The sequence below is a fragment of the Leopardus geoffroyi genome, chromosome B1, assembly GCF_018350155.1.
Source record: "Leopardus geoffroyi isolate Oge1 chromosome B1, O.geoffroyi_Oge1_pat1.0, whole genome shotgun sequence".
Lineage (NCBI taxonomy): Eukaryota > Metazoa > Chordata > Mammalia > Carnivora > Felidae > Leopardus > Leopardus geoffroyi.
The window spans coordinates 151,114,588-151,142,295 of record NC_059327.1 but is presented as its reverse complement, the minus strand read 5'-3'; the positions used below and the strand labels follow the sequence as shown (position 1 = coordinate 151,142,295).

Here is a 27,708-nt window from a genome sequence, read left to right as displayed (position 1 = left end):
TGAGCATATAGTTCTTTAAATTCCTTTAAAGCAAGGTCCTCAGCCTTGTTGCGCTTTGCAAGGATCTGGAGGCTTAAAAAAAAAAAAAAAATAAGGATGTTTGGGTCCTATTTCCAGCCATTCTAATTTAATTGTTCTGAGCCATGGCCAGAGTGTCATGGTTTTTTAATTTCCCTAAATGATTCCATTGACTGAAACGATTACTTGCATCAGTCACCAGAAAATTCTAGCAGTCTTTATGTTCTTCTTGGTCCAGTTGTGAGCCAATGTTTTCAATCTACTGTTGCTACTGCATCTGAACCTTGATACTCAATCTCTTTTGGACATCACCTCATGCTCTCTGCATTATCTTCACATTTTCATTTTGGCATCTCTCAAATGTGATTCATGTTCTCCACTTGAAATCTTAGGAAATATCCTGTCCTTCTCACTTTATATGAGGCACCCATTCATGTCATCCTTGCCTCCCTGATGGCTACATACAGTACTCCAATCAGATTCTGCAGGTTCCCACAAACACAAAAGGACAAAATAAAGTCTGGTTTTCAGTCATGAAAACTCCGTGTGACAGTCGTGGAACGGGCTGGAGAACTCCTGTGTGAACTCAGTTCCCCAAGAATCCCTCAAGTGATTATGAACTCCTGAACCGATGTCTTCCATTAATTCTTCAGCAAAATTTGAATTATATACCCATACATCCCTGTAGACACAATTCTTCACTTCCAAGTTCTATAGCCTCCACTGCCCCTTGGAAAAAAATTTAATTTGCTCTTGTGTTGTCCAATCTCTCCAGGTGTTTCCTTCTACTCTTCCTTGATTTTCTCTGATCATCCCAGAACTTATAGTTGACATTCTGTTACTTCTAGCACAGATATACATTTCACCAACTGTTTAGAATAACGTGTTTTGAATTGTACTTATTACTACGTTGTTTTAGTTTTTGTTTTTGACTTTTTCTCCTGTTACATTCTGTTGCTGTGGTTGACAATACCGAAATTTACTTTCATTAAACCTTTGAAACCTAATTTCCGAAATATACTATAGAATAGCATATTCACAATCCAACTGCAAAGGCATTGTTCAAAAACTGAAATACTCATCACACAAGCTTTGTAAGTTCATGCTGAATATTAAATTCTTCGAAATGCTAAATTATACAGCTCTAGATTATAGTCTGTCTCCTTCAATTTCTTTCAATGAATGTAAAATTGACTCCACCTAGAATTCTAACAAATTGAGGAAGTAATTCAGTCTTTATAGTGAAAAACTATTACTGAGGTGATTTCTGCTGTTTTGTGAAAAATGAAGACTAAAACCTTGTTTCTTGATTGTAAAAAACTTGGGTTTTTCTGTTTCTGTTTTTGTTTTTACAGAGGATCATATACTAAACAGTTGACTTATAGGCTATTTATATCTTTATTTAATCATTAATGAGTACCATGGAAAAGGACAGATGGTGTTTGATAATTCTAAAAAAAAAAGTCTAACTAAAAGGGCTCCCTTTCTACACACAATTGACAAATATATTGAAAGCTATATCAAAATTAATAATATGATTTTTTCCATAAACCACAATGGGTGTAATAGCTTATTAACAGTGTAATGATCAAGTTCTGTGTATAAATTTTGCTAAAATTTAAGTTCCAAATTCTTCACTTCTTCAAGTAACTTCAATTGAAAAGGAATTAAACTCCTATAAAGCGAATTTTGTAAATTATTTTGTGAGTAGCACAAAAATGATACATAATACAACTACATATTAGGTATTTGTATAGTACTTATTTTATTATTATTTTTTTTTTTTAGAGAGAAAAAGCACAGGTGGGGGACAGGGACAGAGAGAGAGAGGGAGAGGGAGCGAGGGAGGGAGAGAGAGAATGAATGAATGAATGAATGAATGAATGAATGAATGAATATCTCAAGCAGGCTCTATATTAAGCACTAACCCCAACACAAGGCTCAATCCCAAGACCCTAGTATCATGACCTGAGCCGAAATCGAGAGTCAGAGACTCAACCTCCTAAGCCACCCAAGCTCCCCTGTATAGTATATTATTGTATTAGTGCATAATAATGAATACAATTAGGTATCTCTGAAGTAGTTTTAACAGAGATAAAGGCACATAACTTTAAGCAGTGGTGTTCTGGTAAATGATAGCCCTGGTCCTCCCCAAAATATATACATATATGCAAATGAATTTGTTTATTATAAATTTTTCAGATAAAATGTTGTACAGCATACAATATACAAATAATAAAATTTACAGTACTCTGTATTCTAAATTTCATATAGTCAACTGATTCTCCTAGTATGTTTTTTGTTGATTTTTGCTAACTTCATAGGCATTATGATTGCCAGTGTTTAATATCATTCTGACCAATGTTGGTGGATATTTGTATTTACTTTAATAAGCCAGATGAAGTAAAAGATGGCATGCATTGGAACTTCACTCTTAACATTAGGGACTTTTTTGCTGAATTGGATAATAATTTTTTGAATAATAGAATAGTTTTTTTTTTTTTTGTATTATTCACAATGTGATGACCAAAGTCACAACACACTTTTAAATTCCAACTGCATAATTAACATTTTTTTCCTTTGCTTTCTGAAGTCCAGGGTTTTGCAAACTTCTTCTCAAAGGGCAGATGGTATACAATGCAAGCTTGCTGGCCAGACATTGTTTGTTTCAACTACCCAACTCTACCATTAAGGTACAAAAGCAGCCAGCCGTTGACTAGGTTCCAAAAACACTTTAGCTATAAAAGCAGGCTGCTGACCCACAGGTGGTAGTTTACTGACCCCTGGCTTAGAAAATGAATGAAACAACAAATCAAGTCCTGATTTGTAGAATTTGCTGATTCTAGTGGCAGATTCCCACCACGGCTGATTTAAGCTATCAAAGTGACCACTGGAAGAGGAGTTGCGAAGAGATACTCAGTAGAAGGTCTTCTAGTATTTCAAACATGCAGATGCAAAAGGTATGGAGAAAAGTATAGTAACTTAATTAGAAAACAAATTTTGAGTACTTACTACCCTTAACTTTAATAAAATGTATTTTAATATGCATGATCTCTTACATGTATTATTACTAACTACCAGTTTGTATTTGTAAAATTCCTGAAAATGTAATAACCTGCTCTGTGAACCAAAATAAGGCAGCTCTAGAAGGCTTTGGTTTTATGCTTCATAATATGTAATTTAAAAACTAGTGTTTAAGTAGTCCCATCTCTATAAATAATTGTAAATATTCCATACACATTGTTCTTGAAATTCTTGACAAAGCATTTGTTCATTAGCTGACCTTTAACAGCTTTTATGTGAAAAACTAGTATGTCTTCATTGCATTAATAAGATCAGATATAGAGATAATTCTGAAGACAAAAAAAATGGATACAAGCAAATACAAACATTGAACTTCATGTATAGATTATGATCTTTATGTCCTTCCAAATTGAAAGACAATTGTAGAGAAAAAAACATTGATCATAAGTAAATATTCATATGAATTCTATTTTTAGTTTGACAGTGGATGAAATAGAAGGAGTCCTTTCTCACCTTTTGACACTTCCCCCATTTATAAGGTAAAGATTATGAGCTTTCTCATTTGTCTTCCTCATAAGGATACCATAAGTTAAAGAATATCCAAAAAATATGCTTATTTAGTGGAAAAGCACTTTGCTAAAAACAGAGACTTTTAAACTCTATGCACAGTAAAACCTAGTGTTATAGTTAAATTGTGGCATTAAATAGGCTCGTTGGTTTACTGTGTGTACACAACAGGTATGTCAGATCCGTGCTGGCAATTCTGACTCAAGCCCAGTCTCTTAATGCCATTGCTTTGAGCACAACTTTATGGTGACAATAAGTATGGTTTGATGGAGGGTCCAGCAGGGAAGTTGTGTGGTCTCTGACTCTTATTCACTATATGCCTTAGATAATTCTTCATGAACTGACCTTTTAAATTAACTGTTTTGACTTTGACTTTACAGTGCAAATATAAATGTACCAATAATAGTCTGAGGTAGGATAACATTCAGTCTACATGATTGGGGAAATGAAAGGATAAATACAAAGCCCTATGTTTGCTAGCTGAGGAAGAAAACCTATAGTCCAATATGGGTATTTATAAAAGGATCTCCAGCTTATTTGAAAATGAATATGTGAAAATCTATAAAGTGAGGTATATTCAATTTTCAGAATTGGTTGCTAGAGAAGACTTTGCTAAGAAAAAAGGCTGAAACATTTAGCTTCTAAATAATTTTGAATCAGTTTCTGTGTTTATTGATTTATAGAACAATTCCCTCAATTCCCAACTCCAGTAGGTTTCCCAGGAGGAAATGAAAAGTGCAAAGCAGAGACCCTAGAAGGAATTAAGAGAACTCCAAGAAGGAAATGTGCATGGAATCACCTGTTTTTAAGATTTTGTTTCTTGGGGGGCCTGGGCGGCTCAGTAGGTTAAACGTCGATTCGGTTCAGGTCATGATTTCACAGTTCATGAGTTTGAGCCCCATGTGAGGCTCTGTGATAACAGCTCAGAGCCTGAAGCCTGCTTTGGATTCTGTGTCTACCTCTTCTCTCCGCCCCTCCCCAGCTCACACTGTCTCTGTCTCTGTCTCTCTCTGTCTCAAAAATAAACAAACTGTCTCCATCTCTGTCTCTGTCTCTGTCTCAAAATTAAACATTAAAAAAAAAAAGATTTTGTTTCCTGCTTTAGTCTTAAGGCCCCTGCTAGAAAAGTCTGACATGCAATCTGCTTTACAATGAATTTTCTATACCAGCATTGTCAACTCAATAAGTACATTGTTTAAAGGAGTGTTATTAATAGCATCAATAGTCTTTTTTATTTAAAAAAATAATAATACACTGAGGGATGGAGGGAAATGCTTTCAAAAAGTCCTCTTTTTGAAGTTTGCATAAATTCAGTCTACTATGATGAGCATGATATCCTGAAATAGGTTTTTACCTTTTTCATACCTTTCCAATCAGCAAATTCTGAGAACTTTTAAGGATCATGCCAATTGTCAAATATCTATAAGTAAAAAATTACTGTCAACATTTAGTTGTTGTGAAAGCAGCAACAGCTATGTTAATCAAACATTCCCTTTTAATGAAGGTCTAGAATAATGAGTGAGCTGTCATGTGAAAAAGGGAGTCCTGGTATAAATGAATGACAAATGCCATCAGGCATTGAATTGAAGACACTTAACAATTTATGTCACCACTTTATCATTGATAACAAAACAAAATTGCTTAATTTCATGTTATTGTATGAAATAATAAAGTTCTGATCTTTCATAGATTTTCCACAAGACTTGAATATAATTTTTATTGCTGTTTTGTCAGTCTGTCTGGGACACTACAACAAAATGCTACAGAAGAGGTAGCTTACAAACAACAACTAATTTATTTATCACATTTCTGGAGGCTAAGAAGCCCAAGATCAGGGTGCTAGGATGGTCACATTTTGGTGAGGCCTTCTTGCTGGTTTACAGGCAGAGCTTTTTCACTGTGTCCTCACACAGTACAAAGGTCTAGGGATCTCTCTTTTAAAGGCACTAAACCCATTAATGAGTGTTTCATCTTCATGATTTAAGCACTTCTACAAGGCCCTTTCTACCAATACCATCACCTTGGTGTTGAGCTTTGAACATATGAGTTGTGGAGGGACACAAACCTCCTGACAATAGCATGTTCTATAAAATAAAGTATACAGCACTTCATTCCTGATTCTTCAAACTGACAATGTTTTTAACTCTGGATGGATGCCCTTTTTATGTTTTCGTCAAGGTTCCTGTTGTATAGGTAACTAAATACTGCATAGAGAAACCTGGTTACCTGGCCTCCCTTCACCTTGGATCTGTTTTCCGAAAGTTCCACCAGTCAACTTGGTTCGTGAGGCAGAAAGGGCTAACTTTCCAACAAATATGTGTGTCCAATTCTATATTGCAAAATTTTTACTGGAAAATGGCTGCTCAGCCAGGAACTAGAATTCCTTCTTTCTTTCTCTCACAACCTTAAAATTAGAAGGGGCCACATGACTAGAATATGTGATAAGAAAAGGGTGTGCTTTCTGTACTTCTTTCCTCACTTGTATCCAGATGCAGAGGTCTTGGATGACTGAGGCCTCATGAAACGAAGGAATGTGGATCCCTAAATTACCACGAAGGAGACAGTCACCCACAGAATAGGAGTCATTTGGATTTTAATTGACTAAATAATGAAGTCATCAAATCAAAAAGAAAGGACAGAAGGAAAAAGGAATTAAAAATCAGAAAACAATTTAAAATGCCATAAATACGTATCAAAAATTACTTTAAATATAAATGGCTAACTTCTCTAATCAAAAGACATACGGTGCCAAATGGATTACAAAACAAGACCCAACTATGTGGTGCCTACTAAAAGACTTCCTTCAAGTTTAATAACACACATAGACTAAAAGTGAAGAAGTGGAAAAAGATTTTCCAATGTGCATGGAAATAAAAAAAAGATGAGCTCTATATGTTTTAAACAAAATAGACAAAGACAAAGCCTGTATTAAGTTATAAAAAAATAGGCCATTATATATAATAAAGGGGTCAATCCAATAAGAGGATATAACATTTATAAATATGAAGTGCCCAATGTAGTAGCATCTCAAAATATAAAGTAAATATTAAAGACCTAACACAGGAAATACACAGAGAGCTAATAGTAAGGGCATTCATAACCTGCTTTCATTAGTTGATACAATATCTACACAGAAAATCAATATGGAAACATTGGGATTCAGTGACATATTAGACCAGATGGAATTAACAGACATTTACAGAACATCCCATTCAAAAGCCAAATACACATTCTTAAGAAAACATGGAAATTCTCCAAGATATATATGTAGGTCCACAAAACAAGTCTTAAGAAGACTGAAATAATATGAAGCATATTTTTTCTGACCACAATATTGTGAAACTAGAAATTTTAACGAAAAAATGAAAAATGTACAAATAGGTTAAGATTGAACAAACAATAAATGTATCAAAGAAGAAAAAGATCTTCAGACAAATGAAAATGGAAACACAACATACCAAGACTTACAGGATGCAGCAAAAACAGTTCTAAGAGGGAAGTTCATAGCGATGAGTGTTTACATCAAAAAATAAGAAAAATCTCAAATAAACACACTACCTTTAGATCTCAAAATACCAGGAAAAGAAGAACAAAGGAAACCCAAAGTCATTTAGGATCTTTGTTAGTAAAATAAAGAAAAAACATGATCAGAGTGGAAAATAATAAAATAGTGTCTAAAAGGTCTATAGAAAAGATCAATAAAACTAAGGGCTATTTCCTTGAAAAGATATGAAATTGATAAAACGTTAGCTAAACTCAACAAGAAAAAAAGAGAATGCTCAAATAAAATCAGAAACGAAAAAAAAATATAGTCGATACCACAAAAATAAAAAAGATCTTGAGACTATTATGACAACTATACATCAACAAACTAAACAACCTAAAAGAAACTGACAAATTCCTAAAAATATACAATCTACTAAGATAGAATCACGAATAGAAAATCTGAACAGAACAATTAATAGTATGGAGATTGAATCAGCAATCAAAATGCTCCCAACAAACAAAAGCCAAAAACAAGATAGGTGGCTTCACTGGTAAATTCTACCAAACATTTAAAGAAAAATTAACACCAATCTTTCTCAAAGTCTTCCAAAAACTAGAACAGAAGTGAAAACTTCCAAACTCATTTACAAGGCCACCAATATGCCAATACTGAAATCTGACCAACACTCCAGAAGGGGAAATTGCAGGCCAATACTCCTGAAGAACATAGATGCAAAAATCCTCAAGAAAATAATAATAATAAAAAAATCCAACAATTCGTTAGTAGAATCCTATCCATGATGAAGTGGGATTTATTTAAAGGAGGCGAGGATAGTTCAACATCCAAAAATCAATGTGATACAGCATGTTGACAAAATAAATGATAAAAATCATATAGTCATCTCAATAGATGCAGAAAAACCATTTGCCAAAATTTAACATCCATTCATGGTAACTCCATAAAGTGGGTATAGAGAGAAGGAACCTCAACATTATCATTCAAAGCCATAAATAGCAATCCCAAAACTATTATCATACTCAATAGTGAAAAACTGAAAGCTTTTCCTCTATGATCAGGACAAGGACGCCCACTTTAACCACTTTTATTCAACATAGTACTTAGAAGTCCAATCTGGTGCAGGTACACAAGAAAAAGAAAGAAAGCATGCAAATTTGAAGGAAAAAGTAAAACTATCTCCACTTGCAGATGGAAGGTTATTATATATAGAAAACCTTAAAGTCTACACCAAAAAACTATTAAAACTAATAAATAAATATTAAAAAGTTGCAGGATATAAAATCAATATACAAAAGTCAGCTGCATTTCTACATACTAACAAGGAACTCTCAGAAAGAAAAAAATCAAGAAAATAATCCCATTTACAACTGCATTAAAATGAAGAGAATTTCTAGGAATAAATTTAACCAAGGGAGTAGAAAATTAGTACTCTGAAAACTACAGAACATTGTTGAAGGGAACTGAAAAAGACACAAATAAATGGAAAGTTATCTTTGCTTATGTATTAGAAGAATTAATGTTCTTTAAATGTCCATACCACCCAAAACAACCTACAGATTCAATGCAATCCCTATCAAAATTCCAATGGCATTTTTCATAAAAATAAAACTACACTAAAATTTATATGAGGCCACAAAAGACCCAAAATAGCCAAAGCAATCTTTAGCAAGAAGAACAAAGCTGGAGGCATTACACTATCTAATTTAAAGTTATATTACAAAGCTACAGTAATAGAACATAAAAACAGACATATAGGTCAATGAAACTGAGAACCCAGAAATAAACCCACACATAAATGGGCAATTAATTTACAACAAAGGAGCCAACAATATACAATGGGGGAACGAATAGTCTTTTCAATAGGTGGTACTGGGACAAATGGAATGTCACATGCAAAATAATGTAACAGCACCAAAATTTTACAACTCACACAAAGAGTAACTCAAAATTCCAGGCAGGAATTTTTAAGCAATTTACACATATTGCCATATTTAATCATTTCAACAGCAATTGGCAACTGGTGCATACGAAAACAAAATATGATTCGATCCGTTCATTTAACAGCATTAGAAGTGTATACATTTGAAGCTACTATAATCATATCCTCGACTCATATTTCTTTATTTTCTATTACTTTTCTCCTAGAGTCAAAGATGATATCAGAAAATCTGAATTTTAATTTCTTTTATATTTATTCTTAGTTGAATTTCAAATCTGAATTTTAATTTCTTTTATATTTATTCTTAGTTGAACAACCGAAGTCAAGTGAAAGAACCTCTCTGAGGTTTCTTTTTCTCACCTATAAGCCAGTGTAAGACATACCTAAAGAGCCTGTTGAAATGATTAGATGTGACAATATGTATAAAATGCTTAAAAATGCCTGACACAGAGTAATGTTAAGCAGTAGATACTATTTAAGCATTATTCCCATGTCAAAGAGCAGAAGATGCTTCACTTTTTCTAGTCATTTTTTGTATTCAAGAATTTTGACTAAGGCTAAAACATTTATGTAGCTATTATTGTAAAAAAAAAATCTAGGTGAGTAAAAAAAGCATTTTTCATTCTTGATTATTTTTCATAAAGTTTTCATACTTGTCTTTGAATTAAGGCTAATATTGAGTCATTTTGTTCATATGTTTCCTCCAAACAGAAGCCAATTAAATACTAGCAGCAGAGTAAAATATATAATACATATAGTCCATCAGTTAACAAAATAACCACAAGTAAGGTTTATTATTTAACAGTGTCTACTGTGAAAAAGTATTATATTTATTTCTCATTTAAATCCCACATGCTGCAATTTAAACTTATTTATTCTTTGTATATTCTCAGTGGAGTGACTAAACAGGGGCTCTTACAATCATAGAGGAAAAACCAAAAATATCGCTTGGATAAAACAATAAATGGTTTATATTATGGTGACCTTAATTTTGTATATAAAGAGTTGAATAACATTAGTGGGAAGAAAATAGCTATGTGCCCATTATATTTAAATTTTTAAAAGGCTTTTATTAATTGACTTCATAAAAAGTCTAAAGTCGCTAAACAAACACCAATAAAAATAGGTTCATATAAGTGGAAAGAGTAGATACAATCATTCCTAATAGAGTAAGAGAGTCAGCAATCTTTGAAAACTTATTCATCCTCTTGGACCCAGGGGATGTTCAGGTAATTGAAAAAGAACACAATAATACTGAGTTTCTAATGGCTCAGCAATGCTGCATACATGAAAACATTGAAACTGTAGTTAAATAATTATGGTATACTGCTTAGTGAGCATAAATATAATGGCAGTGCTTCACAGCTTCTAAAGATTTTTTGTCATGCCTTTACACAAAATGAAGGAGAATATTATATATTGTTTAGGATAATTCACCATTTAATTTCTATATTTGCCTACTGCCATGAAGTCAAGCTAATCAATTTAGCTTCTGACAATATAATCTATTTTCCATATTCGTACATAATCTTTTTTTTTCCAGAATTTATTTTAATGTCTGAGTTACATTAATTGAAATCTACCCAATTATTCACAAGTGATCCCAGAATACTTGCTAGCTTTCATGACATTGTCCAGCAAAACAGCAAGCTCATTCTTGGGTGGTTGTTTCTAATCACTATGTGTATTTTTATCCCGGATGCTTTGTAATGGAATTACTAGCAAAAAAAAAAAAAAAATCACTAGTGTCTAATTAAAGATGAGACCAAAATCAGAGATTTTTTTTTTAGAGTGACACCTACACAAAAATATACAGAATCAGGAACAGAAAGATAAACCCTTGAAAAGGCAAGATGCAAAAATGTGGAAGCACAAAAGAAATGACAAAATATCTAGGAAAAGTATGGGCCTCTAGGCTACAAAGCAGTAGCATTAAAGAAAATGAATGAAGACAGAAACTTACAGAGATGTTAAATTGAGTACTGCTCCACGCGTTGTCTTCCGAGAATGAGCGTAGGTATGATGTACAGAATTTAGAGAGGGTTAGAATGGAGCAGAGCACACAGAACGGAATGTGAGTAAATTATTGCTGAGCTTTTTGAAAGGGCTTTGGGTAAATGAGAACAGGATATATGTCAGTGAAGTTCATAGAAAAAAAAAAATTAATGTTGTTGGAAGAGTTCTACAGGTAACAACCATAAACAAGTGGAGGCTCCTAAGGAAAGTTGAAGGCTGTGGTGGTGACAAGGGTAGAAAAGCACTGGAAAAGCAGAATTCACCCAGAGGAGCAACAACTGGGAAAGCTGCTTATCTGCTTATCACAGAGCTTTTGTCCTTTGACACTCAGTGGTCAAAGTAACATTTTTGCAACACATGTCACTGCAAAAAGTATATCTTAATATATAAATACTTTATTCTGAGTATAAAAAGTCTGGGGCATCTGAGCGGCTCTGTTGGTTGGGCGACTGGCAATTTTGGCTCAGGTCATGATCTCACGATTGTGAGACAGAGCCCTGCGGCGGGCTCTGTGCTGACAGCATGGAGCCTGCTTGGAATTCTCTCTTTCCCTCTCTCTCTGTCCTTCCCCTGCTCTCTCTGTCACTCTCTCTCAAAATATATGAATAAACACTAATTTTTTTAAAAGTGGATCTTCTTAGATCTATTAGAAGTCTTGTTTGATATGTGATAGGAATAACAGAATGCATGGGGCTAAGTTAATGGTGCCCACACATACACAGAAATATGCAAATACATATACATGTATGTATAATATACCTATATTCTCCTTTGAACCATCTTCAGTTTTGCCTGTTGAAATGTTTAACTCTTGTTTCAAGAGTGGCAAACTTATCTGAGACATTAGTTCTGGTTATTTCCACTTAACTATGTAACCTTAATTTATTTAACTAAAGAACCTCTAGATTTCTACTTGTGAAAACTCAATTAGTAAAATAATTTTTAAGATCCATTTTATGTATCATATTGTATTCTGTTCTCTGAGTTTCACTTTTAAAAAATCTCAAAAAATTAAGATCTACATTCAAAGTTGCCTTTGTACTTGAAAGCAGGATCAGGATATATGAATGTTTTTAAACTTATAGTAACCTTTCTTAATCATCCATTTGAAGGAAGCCTTCAAAGGTGGTGACAGATCATACTGCCTTTTATATTTATTGGATATAAAGTTAGAGCCTACAGTAAATGCACTTAATGACATTAATGCATGCATAGCATTTTTTTCAATGTGTCACATATAATTTTTGTGCAATGCATGATATATGTAGCAACTAAAAGTATAAACCACCTGTTGTTCAGATTTTCACTGTTGAGAGTACTGCATTGTTTAGCTTTTTCTACAGTGTGCTGTGTGTCAATATTGATTTCAGAAAAAGTAATAAAGGATCCTGTCAAAATAAAATTAAAACCTAAGGCAATTTACTTTGCTGAAGGGGGTCAGCTTTAATAACCATCACCATCTTACCAGAACCGCTGTGAAATTTCATTAACACTGTACTCCACTCGCATATCAGCTAGGTTTACAATTACTACTTGATTATATGTCTGTATAGATCGTTAGGCACAAGTCTCCTTTTTGTGCCCTATATCGTTTGGTACATGGGGTTTCTTTTCAATTCAGTGGAAGCTCTATTCGAAGAAAGAAAATGATAATAAAGAAAGGTTGGTATCGGAACTGTTCCTTGACTCTGCACAAAATTACTCAACATGTTAAAATATCAAGACATTTGACATTTTAATCGATTCACCCTTAAGTTGGATACCTACTTGAGATCACTACAGGGTGGCTGTATATGGAAAAGTAAAGCAAAAAAACATGCAACAGTTTGGGAGGAGCTAGGCTGTGTATCAGGAAGAACATGCAACTGCCTTTTTCCCCAGCTTTGAGATGAGGTACATTCTCAGATCCTTCTATTACCTATCAATACATGTTGACCCTTCCAATGCATTAGAGAACAAAACTGAACAGCCCAGATCTACGAAATTACAAGGGCACTGAAATGGCAAGAGATATAAACATGTGGACCCTCTCATTCAGTAGGTTGATGTTCCTATGTAATTCTTTTCAACTATAGGCTGGAATATTTTTTTTTGACATTTTTTAATTTTTATTCATCTTTGAGAGACAGAGGGTAAGCAGGGGTGGGGCAGAGAGAGAGAGAGAGGGAGAGGGAGACACAGAATCAGAAGCAGGCTCCAGGCTCTGAGCTGCTAGCATGGAGCCTGATGCAGGGCTTGAACTCATGAACCTGTGAAATCATGACCTGAGCTGAAGTCAGATGCTTAACTAACTGAGCCACCCAGGTGCCCCTAGGCTAGAACATTTTTATCTTAAACTTTGAGTGAAGTCATTTTGCAAGTTTTGGTTTTACGCTTCAGTAAATAATATTGTCTTGCACGGTATCCAAAACAGATCAACTCTACAAGGAATGTTTCTCAGTAACAAATAATGGCATGAGGTCCCAACATACTTACATGCGTATGTATTTGAGAGGCAAGCTATAAATTATCTTATAAACCATGTAATCCATAGGTCTGGCCACACCAACGTTGCAAGATAAATTTTAAAATAAGGGTAGATACCTGTCAATCACTTAGGCTTATCAACCACAGGGTTTGGATACAGCCCACTGTTGAGGCAATCCTGATCAAGTGGGAAGTGTTTTAGAAGACCATATTCACCAATGGGTAATTTCCAGGTAATCATGTAGCATTAAGCCCAATGCCTAGTGTCCATCAGACCTCACAAAATTTCTGAGGAACAATGCTTTTCATTAATCCAGTCTTGAATCATTCAGGTGTAGGTTAAGACCTGGTCCTAATTAAGCTCTTTTGCTTCAGTTGGAGGTCAGTTACAAGCAGTTGAATCACCTTCCTTTTGTCCTAGAATCATTAGGTCACATTTGCCCTGTAATTACTGTCATTGCTACCCAAAGATTATCTTAATATATTGATTAAACATTCTGGATTTGAAGGAGAGGGGAAAATGGGTGATGGGCATTGAGGAAGGCACTTGTTGGGATGAGCAGTGGGTATTGTATGTAAGCTAATTTGACAATAAATTGTATTAAAAAGAAAGAAATCTCAAAGAAAAAAAAAAAGCTCTAGATTTGAAGTAAAACAGAACTTCTTTCAAACCTAGGCCCTGTCTTCTATTAACTACATGAAGTATTATTTCCCTCTCAGTTTTCTTACCAAAGTAAAAAGATAATGATAATTTCTACATTACAGGATTTACAATAATTTGAACTGACAATATTTTTAAATAGAATGAATATCATACTGTGTAGTAAATAATAAATAACAAATATTAACTATGTTCTCTTATCTTACGAGAAACATAGATCATTAGGACTATTTCAGACTAATATGGAAGTTGGATCCTGCCTTGGATATTGTAAAGTAAATGAACAAACTTTTATAGTGCCAGTCTCATAGCTGGACTCAATTGTCTTTCCTTATCTGTTAGAGCTGACAGTAACAAGAGTGATAATATATCCCTTTCACCCAAGAGTTTTGCTGCCTCAAACACCTTTTGGTGGCGTCACTGGGAAAATGTCTATTCCATGACTTAATACCTGCAATCAGCAAGAGTTGCCTCTGTCACTGTTACCATTTCAATATGGAGACATAGGTGAAGGAGACATAAGTACAGACCTTTTATTTTACCCAGCCACCAGTATTATGTAAAACAGAGCTCAAGATGAGCACAGATATCCCAGATATCAAAATTAATGGACTAAGCTTCCTAAAGAGTGAATTTATCCTTTCAGTTTTGGGATTAGTCTCTTCTCAACAAACAGCATACTAGGCAGTGGGTTGGATTATATATATATATATATATATATATATAATACACACACATACATACATATATACACACATACGTGTATATATACACACATATGCATGTACATATATGTATACACGTGTACATATGTATATACACACATACGTATGTGTATATATGTATATATACACACATACATATATGTATATATATGTACATACACACATGTGTATATATACATACATGTGTATATGTGTGTATATACATATGTACACGTGTATACATATGTATATTCATACATATATATACACACATACATATATATATGTATAACTTTTTATTTAAATTCTAGTTAGTTAACAGTGTAATATTGGTTTCACGAGTAGAATTTAGTGATGCATCACTTACATATAGCACTTAGTGCTAGATTGTATTTGAAAAGTCCTATTTGGGTGCCATATATACAGGCCTTCTCTCCCTGATAAGAGGCAGTCAGTACCCAAATCAGAATCTGGGTACTTCTGCAGTCTAGTGGATCCCCCATGTAATAGATCCAGCAGATCCTTTTGAAAAACAGGGTTCATGGTGGTCCATCCCTAGTATTACAGAAATTATAAGTTGGGCACAGATTTAGGAATGCCATAGACTTTCATAACATTTAAACTTCAGGAATGAAATATTTCTATTTTCTTCTTCCGCATATGCACACTACCTGATTCTCTTTCCATTCTGCCTCAGAATAAGTGATGTTCCTTTTTCTTTTCAAGAAATTAAGAGTATGCAAATAGACTCTTCTTGATAAAATCCAGAATCTATCATTTATTAGGTCAATGAGGGTGAGCTCTTTAGCTCCTCTGAGGCTTCATCATTGAATCATCAAATAGTGATCAAAGGTTTTGACGATTACATGATATAATGTAATAAGTTACTTGGCCTAGGGCCTGAAATATAGTAAGTAACCAATAAACATAAGCTGGTTTTGTCACTCTCATGATTAATATTACTCTTACTATCTATGTTTCATTTAGGATACATCCTAGGCGACTCGATTCATTGCTAAGCAAAATCTTGCACTGGAACCCCACACCCTAGACTTTTTTTCATTTATGAGAAAAGAATAAGAATAAGAGTTACTGACATCTATCTTCAATTTCTTCTTTCCTATCCACTTTAAGACAATCTCGTCTTCCACTTTCAAATTATTCTGAATTACCAAATGAAATAATTCATTTAGTCCTCATTCCATTTGAGATTCCTGTATTCTATATAGACTGTAACATTTATCATTAGTTTGATATTCCAATAACCAGAATTTCAAATCTTTAATTTACCTTTGAGCAGGGCATTGGCTTTTTTTTTAATATATCATAATCAATTTGCCTTATTATAAATGTAACTATTATTTTGAAACCACATGACTCACAGGATAAAACCTAACACCTACTAGTATTTTATCCTGATTGTAACCTTCATATGAATTTTGTGTCCTGCTTCTTCACCATCCTTTTGGTTGAATCAAGGATGGGCCCGACAACTTATGGTCATTTTCAGGTACTAAAAGACCTCAGGTCCTGTTAATCCCTCAACAGATCAGTAGCAACATGTTTACTCTTAAAACAATTTTTTTAAATCTTCCAATTTTTACTTGAAATTAAACTTCTTCCTTCCTCCACTTTTGGAAGCCTGAAGCCAGAAAAGAGTATGGGTTTTATTAGTTCTATTCTTTATACCATTAGCACTTACATATCTTCTGACTAGTGGTACCACTAACACCTCCAGAATTTAAAAGAGGGGGAAGTAGGAGTGTTATGGGCATGAAAAGTATCTTTCTTGACATGTACCTTCATGAGCTGGCTACAGAGATCCGTAGGCTGGACAGCTGTCAAAAGTAGGCTCTTGTTCCTATGTTTATTTTGATGAACCTTTGGAGACTCATTTCAAAATAAGTCATTCATTCACAGTTCCTTTGATTCGGGAGAATGCGTCACTCCTGGATACTCTTCATTTCTTACTTAGCACCTGGGTATTTGGGAGTACTACTGGATCCTTTTCTGCTGAGTGCTCCAAAACCCTGATGGGGTCCTCTGGGACAGAGCTTTACAACTTCTACTTCCAGCACTCGTCCCATACACAATACACAGAGAAGTATCCTTGACTCACCATTTGTGGGAATTAACCAATAACCAAATGCAGACTTTTTCTGTTTTGTTGCCTGGTAGGGTGGTTCCAGGCACGGGCTGTTTTCTTTAAAATTTTCAGTTACGAATTTGCATCCTCGCAAGGATAAGTGTTAAAGATCCGAAGGTGACACTATCAGCATACCTAAAGTTGTCTCAAAAAAATCTATTTCTCTAATTGCCTACTGAATTCTTTACCACTGTATGTTTTTGAGTGATTGAGTCCCATCACTGGATGGGTGCTCAGCACTCATTTTCAAATGTAAGACTGGTTGATCCATCTGATTTTAAGACTATGAAAACATTAAAAAGATAGCTCCCCTTTTTAACATCTTGTTAACCTAGCCAGAGTTTTGTCAAAATTCTCTACAAATTCTAGTGTTCTACAATCTGGTTGGACTCTATAAAAAAAAAACTACTGAATCCTTTAAGAACAATTGCAAAGCCTGGCTTAGCAATCTTTTCCTTGCCTTAGACACAGGCCTCCAACTGACTTAAAAAAAAAAAAAAAAGTGGCTCAGTCCAAAGCATCCGATTCTTGGTTTTGGCTCAGGTCAAGATCCAGTTTGTGAGACTGAGCCCCGGGTGGGGCCCTGTGTTGGCCCCAGGTCAGGCTCTGCACTGACAGCATGTAGTCTGCTGAGGATTCTCTTTCTCTCTCCACCTCTCCCCCACTTAATGTACACACACACACACACACACACACACACACACTCTCTCTCTCTCTCTCTCTCTCAAAATAAACAAACATTAATAAATAAAAACAAAGGTGACTTCTATGCATTTTAGGACACCAGATTTTAAGAAATAAGAGGTGGAAGGAATACCCAAATAATTAATTGACTTGGCGAGAAAGCACAGCCTGTTCATTCCACCTATCCTATACCAAGCCAGTCTGCTAATACAATGAGAACTCTCATTTATCTCCATCTTTGATTACAGAGCTCTTTGGGAACTTCTCTTGCCATTTGGACTCTGGAGAAACCAGACATTCTTCAGGACTCACTCAGGAAAAAATTATCTTTTACTTTTCTGAAACACACACACACACACACAATTTTTCTTTAACATGGATCCAGTAATATTTTCTGCATATTTATCACATTTTACTCTGCATTATAGTTATTAAAATAATCTTTCCTTTACACATTCTTGAGGTTGCAGGTCATGTATAATACCTGTTTGCTTTCCCATTTCCCATCACATTGTCTAACAGGTTACAAATGTTTCTTGGGAAATTTGGACATTTAAGTCATTTGAATTCTTGCAAATATATACAACGATATTGTGTGGTTTGCTGTGTTTCACTTTGAAATGTAATGATAGTTTCATATAGTGAAATGAGTACTCAAAAATAACTTGGATATAATTTGGTTTATTATATTTGAAATAGGCTCTTTTGACTTTTACTAGTCTTCTCAGTCCCACAGAGGAGTACATGTAGGCCATACATGCTCACTCGGAGCAAGTCAAAGTTTATTAGGAAAAAAGAAATTGCCCACTGTTTTTGTCTTTGCACTAGAGAAGGCAGTTCTTTTCCTAAAGTAGATTGACAATGGCTGAGGCACAATATCAATATTGGCAGTTCACTATGCTCTGGAGACCTTGAGTCAGCAGACAAATATTCCCAAATGCACTCACTCTTATTACGCAAGAAATAAGCTGTAGGGGACTTTTGATTGCAAATGGTTCTAGTTTACTAAGGAAAGACTGTGGTCATTAGTGAGCATGTTTTATTGAAAACAGCCATTATGCTGAATGAGACATCCTATTTAAGAAAGTTCAAGTGAGATGTCAGTGTTTGGTAAAAACTTTTAAAGTCAAATCAAAAGATCTATCTAGGAAAAATAAAATAACATTTCTGCTTATAGTTTGTAAACCTATGTATTTCTGAAGGACCACAAAAAATTAGGTTACTATTCGGCCTCAGATGGCTTCTGAAACAATCTTGTCGTACCCAAATTCTTTATATCAGATTCAACCCCTTCAGTAAAGTAGTATTTATTACAACTACCAAATGAAAAAACAAATTTGCAATGCATTGTGAGGGCAGTAAGGTGAAGTATAAAATAAATCTTTGCTATTGAGAATTCTTGAGGTGAAAAAATATGGGAATAAACAAAATATTTAAAGTAAAATGAAATAGGTGATTAAGTGCTGTAAAAATGGGAAAATTATAGGTATAAAGAGATTCAATATGGAGTAATAAAGAAAGACTTCCATTAGAGAGGGCAAGTTTAACTAGAAACTGAAAGATAATTTAGATAAAAGAATAGGGAAAGATGACAGATACCTTGTACATAACCACAAAACAATATTTTAATCACTGAATGTTTAGAGTGTATTTTTTTAAAGCTTATTTATTTTGACAGAGACAGAGACAGCACTTGTAGGGGAGGGGCAGAGGGAGGGGAATACAAAAAATGCCAAGCACACTCCACACTGTTAGCTTGGAGCCCGATGTGGGGCTCCAACTCATAAAGCCATGAGATCATAACCTGAGCTGAAACTGAGAATTGGACGCTTAACTGACTGAGACACCCGGGCGCCCCAGAATATACTTTTAAAGGAAAATTAACTTATCTTGCCACTAGGGAAGTAGAATATGATATAGGTAACTAATAGAATTTTAACTCTTGGCCATGTAAAATTTAAGTAAACTTTTTTTTTAAATAAATCTCACATGACCTACAGATCATAGAAATCTTCCATGGCTTTAATTATCAGAATTCCAGCATTGTTCATTGGCTTGTTATAATAATAATCCCTCCTAAAGAAAACTGTGCCTCCCACAGTCTTGCTGCAGGATTCAACCTTAAGCAGCTAAACCCTGAAAATCCACTGAGTCATCAACTCTCTGACCTTCTCCCTAGTTACCATTCATGTAAGCAAGGAAGGACATAGGATTCAAGGGCAGCTAATATAAATTTAGGACTTACATTGCTATAAAAAGCTGCAACTAGGGTTTTGGTTATACTGAAACCATCATGCTTCTTCTCTTGAAAGACTTGTAAGAATTATACCGTATAAACAAATAAGATAACTAAACAGAGAAGACTAGGGAATGTAGTTGAGTTTTTACAGAGCATCTGAGTGAATCTTCATGTATATTTCTGCAACTACTGGGTCTCTGAACCTGACTTTGGTTGTCAATGATGCTTCCTTTCCCACAATGAAGTCTTCCTATACGAAGATTCCCATGTTTGTATTTCCATAAAGTTGTACTTTATTTACTTCCCTTTGTATATATCTCCTGACCTCTTAAGTTGTCTTGATAATGTCTGTTCATTACATTCCAAGAGTTTAAAAAAGCATGTTCTAGGAGCGTCTGTGTTGCTCAGTTGGTTAAGCATCCAACTTCGGCCCAGGTCATGATCCCATGCTTCCTAGGTTTGAGCCCCACATCAGGCTCTGTGTTGACAGCTCAGAGCCTGGACCCTGCTTCAGATTCTGTGTCTCCCTCTCTCTATGACTCTCCCCTGCTTGTACTCTGTCTCCCAAAAATAAATAAATATGTTAAAAACTAAAAAAAAAAAAAAAAGCATGCTCTAGATGCCCTTGTAGTTATCTCTCTGCCTGAAATACTTTCCATTCGCCTAATCTTACCTTCAGTTAGCTTATATATATGAATTTAAGGGTTTGTTCAGATGTACATTCCTGGGGAATTCAAAGATTCTTTTTTTTTTTAATTTTTTTTTTCAACGTTTATTTATTTTTGGGACAGAGAGAGACAGAGCATGAACGGGGGAGGGGCAGAGAGAGAGGGAGACACAGAATCGGAAACAGGCTCCAGGCTCTGAGCCATCAGCCCAGAGCCCGACGCGGGGCTCGAACTCACAGACCGCGAGATCGTGACCTGGCTGAAGTCGGACGCTTAACCGACTGCGCCACCCAGGCGCCCCCAAAGATTCTTAATGTGCTTTCTTCTAGACTTCTATGTCACTTAAGGTCATGCCCACTTCATCACATTTACTACATTCTATTATGTGGCCCAGTAAATATCTTTTTCCAGCAAACGGTAGGATTTGAGAACAAGTTCACTACTGGACTAATTTGAATAGTTCTGGGACTTACAGAATACTACCTGGGTCATTATAGAGACTCAAAAATTACCAGGTGAATAAAAATGGTAATGCCTGTAAGTATTTAAATATTTGGAAGCTAAGAAATTTCAAAACATGACAAATGTTTTTTATGAGTCCAGAGGAAAGAATTACTTACTTTGATGTAGAGGAGTTTGACGATGAAAAGAATTAATACCAACATAAATATAAACATTAACACAATTCATATCATGGAGGTTATAAGAATGAAGTTAAAGTGGGGTATTACATGAATGTTGCAATGACTAGAATAAATTCAGTGATACAGAGTTAATGTGGAGATAATATATGTTGAAAAAGTTATTTTCAGTTGTGTTAATTTAGTGCCAAGTTATTACTACAAATTTACATTCTGTATGAATTTATAAAAATGTAAACTAGATTTATAACAGGAAAAGAATAGATAACAAATTCACTAGATTTTCTCAAATGATGTAGATATTTTTTGCCTATTTCTAAATGGTTCTAAAAATAGCATGTTGCTGAATTACAATCTTATTCTAAGAATTTTATGAAAATATCAATGGGATTTAAGCTATTTCTGTGGCTAAAGTATCTATATTATACAGTGAAATAAACTTAACATTTTAGTAAAAAAATGTATTTAATGCCAAATTTATTCTTTATGACTATATATAAAGAATTTTGTGGGCTTTTTTCCTACAGTTTAGGAAAACAAAAAGCTGAATAGTGAAGTTAACATGTGACTAAAATTCCTTAACTGTTCAGTCTCTACAAACACTCTCAAAAGCCTTCTTCATCTAACCCTGTCTCATATTTCATTGCAATGCTTGCCAATCAGTTACAGTCTTTGGCCCCATGTCACTTTCATCCCATTGGATGACTGTCATGGGAGCTGCCCAATGGTGCGCTGCTAATGAGGCAGCTTAAAGAGCAGCTGGGGAAGTGCAATTGCTGGATTAGGGTCAAGGCCAAGAGAGAAAATGGATGAGAGAGATCGAGTCTGAATGACTGCCAATAAGCAGGGGTTCTATTATCCTGCTAAAACAGGACATTCATTACCATCTATTGTAACATAATTTGGGTTCAGTCAAGCTGTCTCTCCCTCTCTTTGGATTTACAATTCATAAACCACAAATGGTCCAAAGGGTGCATTGTCCCTTGTGGCCCTGTAACCCTGGGTGAGGGGGAAGCATGGCAGAAATGAATGAGCTATAAAGTCCCTAGTGTGAGCACCATCAGGGCTGACACCTTGTTCCCTGAAGCTGTGACATAAGTTGTAGGCACAATGCCGAAAAAGTTTTGCATGTCTTTGGAGCCAGTTTGCTCATTAAGCAAAGATAAAATAAAAAGTCCTTGTTTATCCTTTGCAAAAATCAAATCCTGATGCTAACAGCCAGTATCTCCATGCTAATTTCCTCTTGTTACTGGTAAATTTACTGCACAGGAACAGAAGAGGCTTGTTTTTCCATAAGGAACAAACTCTTGGGTTTTTAGACCAAGTTCTTCTAAGTCTCAGAGAATAATCTATTTTTCCAGTAGTTTTGTGTTGTTTCTACATATGAAAAATGACATGTATAAAATTACCTCATTATGTCTTTTTCTTCTTTAATCACAAAGCTTCCTTTAAAAAGGATAAATGTCCCTTCCCTTCTTCCTCTTCCCCTCTTCTTGTGCCCCTACTGGTCTTTTCCAATTGTACTACTTATTACCATTTGGATTCAGTTCTAAGGCCCACCTGCCATCTGAACTAATGGAACCATAGTGTTATTGTCTATGTGCTGTACTCGGTTAGGAAGGCAAATGAGCTTGGTGAAAAGAGAGCAAGTACAATAATTCAGAGCAAATTAACCAAGGCACAGTGAAAATAATTAATCACTGTAGTAACGAAAACATATGCATCATCTTTGCTCTAGCCTGATTGATAATGGAACACTGTTTACTTCTGGCTGTGGGGCAGGTAGACCTCACAGAGCATCCTCTACCAAAGGGTTGCTTCCATAAGTCACAGAAGAAAGTACTGGAGGACAACTGGTAGTTCTTATACAACTTTTTAAATATGGCTTTAACATAGGTAACTTTTTGCTTGTTCTTGCATTTTCTGGATGTGTAAGAACCCAATCCATGTTGCCTTTCTTTCCTCAGGTGTTGAAGTTTCATCTCCTATGTATGACTGTTTCACACACCATTGCCTGGTGCAAATTTGCCATAATTCATCTCCTAATTATTTTTTCATATGCTTTATAAAAAGATTATCTTATGTTAAAATTTTGGTGTTTTGATTTTAAAGGCTTAACAGTGTAGGTATTTCAAACTGCCCAAACCATAGTAAACGATTGTTAGCAAAATCTGTCAATGATTCTTCTAAAGATCACTATAAATGTATTTACAAATTTCAAAATATACACGCCTTATTTAATTCTTAGAAATAGAATTCTCTTGTAATGGATTTGGGACATTTAATATTATGTTTTAATGTATTATCATAACAACTCTGATACCTAACTGTAAAATGCCATATTCTGATCAACAATATCTGTAAGCTCTTAATAGATCATCTTTATTGAAGGCATATAGTGCTCAACACTGAGTTTGTGTGTGTGTGTGTGTGTGTGTGTAAATGTATTAATGCTCCTGAAAGCTTAAAATAGTTGATTAATTATAGCTATTTCCTTTTACAAAAGATAATGAGTTTCATCTGTGGATCATTGATCTTATAAGATATATATTTTTGATGCTAATACAACCCAGATGAATGAATGTAAAAGTAAATTTTTTGAGGATGTGGATGCTAGGTATTCAAATCTATGAAATTTAATCTTATATTGAATGATGCACATGGCCAGGCGTAATAATTAGCTTATGTTTTACAAATAGTTATGTATCAGATTATAAACATTGCTTTACTGAGGTAGTTTCCATTTTGAATTTGTTTATGAAATACATTCCTACCCTGACTCATTTAATTGTTCCTTTAACAAATATGGAGTCTATGAATTAAAGGTTAGAAACATGAAATTCAAAGGAAGTGTTTGCCTCAAATAATTAAATAGAAATTGAAATAAATACTAGGGACAGAGAGAGAGAAGGGGAGAGAGGATGAGAAATAGGGTGGGAGAAATATTTTTTTTTTAAACATTTATTCACTTTTGAGAGAGACAGAGCGTGAGCAGGGGTGGAGCAGAGAGAGAGACACACACAGAATCCGAAGCAGGCTCCAGTCTCCAAGCTGGGCAGCACAGAGCCCGACGCGGGGCTCGAACTCACTGACCACGAGATTGTGACCTGAGCCAAAGTGGGTCACTCAACCGACTGAGCCACCCAGGAGCCCCGAGAAAGATTTTTTTATATAGCCATCAGTACATTCTAAAGGAATCTGCCATTGGAAGGTTTTTTTTTGTTGGGAGATGAAATGACTGGTAAAAAGAAAATTTAAAGGTAGAAACAGGATCTAGTCTTAATTACTCAGTATAATGACAATAGTGAGGAGATTCTGGTTCTCTGGGTTAGGTTTAAAGAAAAGGACAGTTGCCAATGATGGGGGTTATATAAACCCTTCCTGGAGAAAAACTTAAAATATGGGCTTGGATAAGAATCAAGTAGAATTTTTAAATAGGATTTCTCCACAGGACCTTTAAAATTGTCAATAAAATTACCAAAACCATGAGAGCTTAGTAAATTTGTAAACTTTGAATAAAGGGGCTGAATTTAGCAATGGGCAACACCAAAAATCAGCTTCTAGATGAGAAGACAAATGGGTCACAATCATAATTCTCAGTGCAGTAACATGTTTGTAGACATCACGTGCCTTTTAAATGTCACCAAGACAGTTAATACTTGGTTAGCTGCTGCTCATGGGGTTGCTGAATGCCATTACATTTTGGAAATAATAAGGGCTCCCATTCATTTAGTTTTTACTCTGAGACAGGTACTGTGCTCAGTGCTTTACTCCTCACCATATACCTCTTCTATAAGGAAAGTATTTTCCCATTTTTTCCCCAAAGAGAAGATGAATGCTTAGAGAGAGTTTAAGTAATTTGCTTTAAATCACCCAGCTATTAAATTGTAAAGTTGAAATTCAAATCTAAGCAGTCTGGCTCCACAGCCTATGCTCTTAACCACTGAACTAGGCTAGTAGGGAAGGAAATGCTAATGTGTTCCCCTAAGCATTGCATTTCTGCCAGGGAATGACTTTAATACCAACAGAGAATTGGTCTTTTGGAATGAAGCCCTAAGGGATAAAGAAAAAATAGCAACTTTAAAATAAAAAGAATAATGACCACAAATAGAAGCATATTTTAACATTATATTTCTTTCATTAAATATATTTATCCACTCAGCTTCTTGGAGAGTTAAGAACTAGTCTATAAAACTTTTTTGAAAATATGTTTATTAATTTAGTATATGTTTAAACAGATCTAATATCCCATTTTCCAACCTTCCCTTATTTCTAGTGGACAGTCAAGGAATAAATACATAGACAAAATATTTTCTTTAACAGCTTAGAATCGTTGTCTAGAAATTATTGATAAGGTTTATCCAGCCTCTAAATGACTATTTATCAAACACCTTCTCATTTGAAACTTACTAATATATAAATATACCTATGAATCAAATATTTGTCCTTAAAATTTTAATTTAATGTTATGATTTAGGGTATACTTAATAGTCCGGGAAAGTGTGGATGTAAATACACATACCTTTATCTCTACCATCATTCCACCCACACACCCATGCATAAAACAATCACATTTTGTAGGTAAAAGCAAAAGTTCGTATCCTTAAGATAGTTATATGAATAGAACAGCTATTATCCCCAACAGCTTAAAAAATATGCCTGTTAATTGTGTCAGTGAAAAAGCATTTTGTTATCTTAATAACTATTTTCTCCCTTAGCTTATTAAAATATATTCCTGGAGGCTTCCAGAACCCATTTCATATCTGCAAGCCTCCAAAAAAAACCTCACAAATGGTGGCATTAGTGGCACTGGTAATCGGAGCAGAGGTAAAGAATGTAAATGAGAAGTGCTGTGTAAATCAGCCTCGATATTGTTTCTGCTGCTTTTATCTGTCCACTGTGGGTTGGGTTCATTGCTACAGGAGCTCATCCTGGCTGATAAAAACCACAATCAAGTTGCAGACCAAGACAAATAGCTCTCAAAGGAATGCTGACAAAAATGGGAATTATAGAAATTTCCACATTACCTGCTTCCGTAAGTCCATAATTTACAGTCACATCCTTGACGCCATGTGCATTTTTATTTTGGTCAATGCTAGATCTACACTGCAGTTCAGTGTTCTCTTGAAGTAACCCGCACTTGACAATTTAATGGGAACACCCTCTGGTTGGCTGGATTCCCCTACGATCTAGTTGCTCTTACATTTTTGGCTATAGCGGCCAATCTTCTCCTGCTCCTTCTGGCAAGTTTCTCAGAAGTAAAAATGTGGAAAGATTATCAGAATCATGAGCAGAAAAGCCTTGTGAAATATCAGCTGAAAAATACATAAAATATAAGTTATCTGAAAGAGTATCCCATATTAGAAAGCCCATTTTGCTTTTGAGCTTAGTAAACCAATGAGGGGGTGTTTTGTTTTAATTTTAAAGCAATGGTACGAGCATGTTTTTTAGGGATTAATCTTTTTTTGGAGAATGTATAACATATATAGGCAAAAAAGAAAATATATATATGTTATGCCAATTTTTCTCCGTCAGCAATTTTAACTTGGGGGAAAAGAATTTAATATGTTTCTGGGGAGGAGGGGCCAACATTGTGAACAAGTAAGGGGATCCGAAGTTCCCTCGTCTTGCAAACACAGCAGTGTTGAGGCCAAAGGACTTTGAACTCCAAGCGTCTGGGTGGCAAAGTGACAGAGGTGCCTCTAAGGATCCACGGGGACAACCCGGTGGCCCATAAGTACCTGGATCCCGAACTGGGAGAGATAAAACAAACGAGTGGCAGAGGAATGGAGAGGGGAGGGGAGGGATCCCCTTCTGCCAAGAGACAAAGGGAAGAGAAAGAGGCTGGGGAAGTGTAGGACGGTATCTGGAGGAGAGAAAAACCACAAAGTTGGATGGAGAAAGATCCAATCTCTAACTGCGGGGCTTTCTCCAGACTGGGGCCAGCTGCCCAGATCCCGCACCTGGGAGGAGGGGAGCCAGTCGCAGGCTCAGTAACTAGTTCAGAGGCACAGTCCACAGTGGGAGAAAGCGATCCACTCTCTGGAGTGCTGTGGGTATATACCCACTCAAAGGGCAAAGGCTGCCTATGCCCACCAGCCAGAGGCCATATATCAGCGGCACAGGGCGGCACTTCCCCAAAACTGGGGCAGAGTAGGAACCTTAAAGACATCAGCGTTTAAGTCCCAGCCGAGCACCAGGGAAGCATGGGAGTTGGCAGAGTGGGACAAACTGCACACATGGCACTGAGGCGGCGGGGCATCTCTTCCCCAGAGCCAGGATTCAGGAAGTGGGAATCTTTAAGACATCGGGGTTTAAATCCCAGCCAAGCACCAGTGAAGGCAGGGGAGTAGGCAGAGCAGGACAAATCACTTTGTTTGCACCGTTAGCACAGTGAGGACGGTTTGAACAGAGTGGTTTGGGACACCTG

At 35.4% G+C, this 27,708-nt stretch overlaps 1 pseudogene; it reads right to left on the bottom strand.

Moving 5' to 3' along the window:
- The window catches only part of LOC123596457, a 53,766-nt pseudogene extending 26,316 nt beyond the window's left edge, over window positions 1-27,450 (bottom strand).
- Between the last annotated feature and the right edge of the window lie 258 nt (window positions 27,451-27,708).